Below are 4,672 nucleotides of genomic sequence, written 5' to 3' on the forward strand. Positions count from 1 at the left end.
TTTTTCTTGTGGTTCCCCCTTTAAGGGGTCTGACCATGTCAAGCCCCCAGACCGTGAAGGGCCATGTAATGGGGATCGTTTGGAGGGCGGTGGGTGGCATGTGGCTTTGATTTGCAAAGAGCTGGCAACCGGTGCAGCGTTGGACCAAGTCCTGTGCATCTGCCCGGGCCGTTGGCCAATAAAATCATGTGCGGAAGGCCTTGCTTACAAGAGCCGGGGCTGCGGCGTGATGGCCGCCGAGTCCGGCGTGAATTTCTGCCAAAAGATTCTGCCCTTCCTCTTCGGAGATGCACCTTTGAAGGACTCCGGTAGCGCTTTTTTTATACAATTCTCCCTCGTGGACCCTGTAGGCTTTGGATCGCCGCACTATGCAGCGTGCCTCATTGTGGTCCTCCGGAAGTTCCTGTCTAATTAGGTAGGCCAGGAATGGTTCTGTCCACGGGGCAATAATGGCCATTATTTCGTGGGCTGATTGTGTTATTTCGGTGGTGGAGCCTCCGATTGTGTCATAGAGTTCGGTATTGGGTATTTTGGCCGGGTCCGGACTGTTGTTACAGGTGTTCCCTTCCCATGCTACGGATGGCTTGAAAAGCCTTTCAAGAAAAACGTTGGGAGGGACCGCGTCGCGTTTTGCGCCAATGCGGGCAAGGATATCCGCCGCCTGATTGTTTTCCCGGGCCACATGGTGAAATTCGAGCCCCTCGAATCGAGCTGACATTTTTAGGACTGCATTGTGATAAGCGGCCATTTTTGGATCCTTGGCATCAAAGTCTCCATTTATTTGGGATATCGCGAGGTTTGAATCCCCGCGCACCTCTAGGCGTTGAATGCCCATGGATACTGCCATCCGGAGACCATGTAGAAGGGCCTCATATTCGGCTGCGTTGTTGGAGTCCGTATACATTATCTGTAGTACGTATTGAATGGTGTCTCCTGTTGGGGATGTCAAAACGACGCCAGCCCCTAGACCAGCAAACATTTTGGAGCCGTCGAAGTGCATGATCCAGTTTGAATATGTGCCGTACTCTTTAGGGAGTTCGGCTTCCATCCATTCAGCGACGAAGTCAGCCAAAACTTGCGATTTAATAGCTCACCGTGGCTTGTAAGTTATGTCGAATGGGAGGAGCTCAATGGCCCATTTGGCAATCCGGCCCGTCGCGTCGTGGTTGTTTATAATATCGTTAAGTGGTACTTCCAAGGCTACCGTTATCGAACACTCTTGAAAGTAGTGTCGCAGCTTCCGGGATGCCATGAATACCGCGTACGCTATCTTTTGATAATGCGGGTACCGTGATTTGCATGGAGTAAGGACAGTGGACACGTAGTAAACCGGCTTTTGAAGGGGAAATTTGTGTCCGTCCACTTCTCGCTCGACGACAAGCACTGCACTTACTACTTGATGAGTTGCCGCAATGTATAATAGCATTGGTTCGCCAATATTTGGCGCGGCCAGGACTGGGTTTGTTGCCAATATGGCCTTTATTTCGTTGAGTCCGGCCGTGGCGGCGTCCGTCCACTCGAAGTGTTCGGTGCGCCGGAGGAGGCGATAAAGGGGTAATGCCTTTTCTCCCAAGCGGGAGATAAAGCGGCTTAGAGCCGCCACGCATCCAGTTAATTTTTGTATTTGTTTGAGATCTGTTGGGGTAGCCAACTGTGACAACGCTCAAATTTTGGCCGGATTAGCTTCAATACCTCTACTGGAGACAATGAATCCCAGGAACTTACCTGCTGGTACGCCGAAAACGCATTTTTCCGGATTGAGCTTGATGTCATATGTTCGGAGGTTGTCGAATGTGAGCCTCAAGTCGTCTACTAGAGTTTCGACATGCTTGGTTTTAACGACCACGTCATCCATGTATGCCTCCAATGTTTTGCCGATCTGGTTTGCCAGGCATGTCTGAATCATGCGCTGATATGCTGCACCGACGTTCTTTAGCCCGAAGGGCATTGTGTTGAAGCAGAATGGGCCGTATGGTGTGATGAATGCCGTTGCAGCTTGGTCTGGCTCCGCCATTTTGATTTGATGGTAGCCGGAGTATGCGTCGAGGAAACACAATGAGTCATGTCCTGCGGTAGCATCGATGATTTGATTGATGCGGGGGAGCGGGAGGGATCTTTTGGGCAGGCCTTGTTAAGGTCCTTAAAATCGACGCAGAAGCGCCAGGATTTGTCCTTCTTAGGTACCATCACCAGGTTTGCTAGCCAGTCCAGATGTTTTATGTCTCTCATGAATCCGGCCTCCAATAGCTTGGCTAGTTCCCCTCCCATGGCTTGTCTTTTAGGTTCGGAGAAACGTCGAAGAGCCTGCTTCACTGGCTTGAATCCTTTTAGGATATTTAGGCTGTGTTCAGCCAGCCTGCGTGGGATTCCTGGCATGTCTGAAGGGTGCCAGGCAAAAATGTCCCAGTTCTCGCGTAGGAACTCTCGTAGTGCGGCGTCGACATCAGGGTTTAATTGTGCCCCGATGGAAGCTGTTTTTGTAGGGTCTATTGGATGGACTTGGAATTTGACTATTTCGTCCGCCGGCTTAAAGGAGGTGGACTTGGATCTTTTATCGAGTATCACATCGTCCCTGTTCCCCGTGGAGCGCAGCGCAGTTAGTTCTTCGGCTGCTAGGGCTTCGGATAGTGCCTCAAGGGCCAGTGCAGCTGTCTTATTTTCGGTGCGGAGTGCTATGTCCGGATCACTAACAAGAGTGATGATTCCGTTGGGCCCGGGCATTTTGAGCTTCATGTACCCGTAATGGGGTATGGCTTGGAAGATTGTAAATGCCTCCCGCCCTAGTAGAGTGTGGTATCCGCTGCTGAACGGGGCAACTTGGAATGTAATTTCTTCGGACCTGTAGTTATCCGGCATGCCGAATACCACGTCTAGTGTGATTTTTCCAGCGCAGCGTGCTTCCCGATTGGGGATGATTCCTCTAAAGGTTGTGCTGCTTTGCTTAATGCGGCTCCAGTCTATTTCCATCTTTTGAAGAGTTTCCTCATAGATGAGGTTTAATCCGCTGCCGCCGTCCATGAGTACCTTGGTGAGTCGAAAGCCGTCCACAATTGGACTGAGGACCAGTGCGGCTGGCACTCGGGCTGTTCGGAATTTAGGTTCGTCACTGGCATTGATGGTAATAGCCGTGTCGCTCCAAGGATTTGTTTCTTCTATGTGGCAGATTTCGGACGTGCTGCGGAGTGTTCGTTTCCGTCTATTATTTGACGCGAAGGTCTCAAAGACCGTTAAGACCGTATTGTTGTCCTCGGGGTGGTGCTCTGTGGTTTTTGGGAGGAGTAGATCCTCGCCACTTTTGGCCACCTGCCGGAGTATCCAGCATGCTTTAAGGCTATGCGTTGGTACTGCATCCACTGTACTACGAATTTTGCAGGGTCCGTTGGGCCATCCCTCCAGTACGGTTCCTTGCCCCGTAGAGGGCTTTTGCTTTTTGGTAGTTAACCCAGGTGTATTGTGATAATGCACCCTTTTATTTCGGACTAGGTTTGTATTCAGGGCCGGATTATCCCAAAATTTTGTATCGGTTTTCTAGGCGCTTTCCATCGCACAGTTTCGTACTATGGACACCAAGTCGGCAAAGCGTGTAATTTCGCGATGAATTATGGCGTTGAGGATTCCCTTGTCCGTGCAATTATTGCAGAAGAGTGAAATTGTGTCTTCCTCACGGCAGTCCTTTATCCTGTTCTTGACCAGGAGGAATCTGGCCCAGTAATGGTGTACTGTTTCTTCAGGCTCTTGCCTAATTTGGGACAGATCGCGCATGTTTGGGTGGGTGGGTGGAATTGAATCCGAATCCTCACCCAATCTGAGGCTCAGTGGCCAAGGAGTTTCCGAACTCGAAAGTTTGGATTCCTGGATGTTTTTCGGTAAATCTAGCCCGTTGCCTGATTCTGGGTTCAGGCTTTGAGTGACATCCTCCCCTCCACGGGTATCCGGCTTGGAGGGATCAGGAATCCGGTCGTAGCTAGTCCTTAAGATAGATGAAGGGTTGTCGCATTGTTCTTCCACCACTGTGACGTGATGGGTGACCTGGGGAGAGTTAATTTCTCTCAGATCGGGTTTAAGCCCAATCTGATCGTAGTCTGCAGCGACTCCCAGGGCGGCAATACGATCCAAAAGCTCGTTCAGGGAAGAGAGCTCCATTGGATCTAACTTCTCGGCGAGTTCCGAGTTGATGTGAAGATTGCTTTCGATGACCCGAGAAGTCATCGTCGGCGCAGCGGCCGAACAGGCGTTCATAAGAAAACCACCTAGCCGGAGAGTTTGGCCGATAGCCAGAGCTCCTTCAGCGATAGTTCCGTTTTTAAAGACGGGACGAGACATCCTTCCTGGTGGCGATGGCACAGCGGAACTCTCAATGAAAGCACCAATGTCGGTGTCAAAACCGGCGGATCTCGGGTAGGGGGTCCTGAACTGTGCGTCTAGGCCGGATGGTAACAGGAGGCAAGGGACATGAAGTTTTACCCAGGTTCGGGCCCTCTTGATGGAGGTAAAACCCTACGTCCTTCTTGATTAATATTGATGATATGGGTGTTACAAGAGTAGATCTACCACGAGATCAGAGAGGCTAAACCCTAGAAGCTAGCCTATGGTATGATTGTATGTTGTGATTGTTGTCCTACGGACTAAAACCCTTCGGTTTATATAGACACCGGACAGGGTTAGGGTTACA

The sequence above is a fragment of the Triticum urartu genome, chromosome 2, assembly GCF_003073215.2.
Source record: "Triticum urartu cultivar G1812 chromosome 2, Tu2.1, whole genome shotgun sequence".
Lineage (NCBI taxonomy): Eukaryota > Viridiplantae > Streptophyta > Magnoliopsida > Poales > Poaceae > Triticum > Triticum urartu.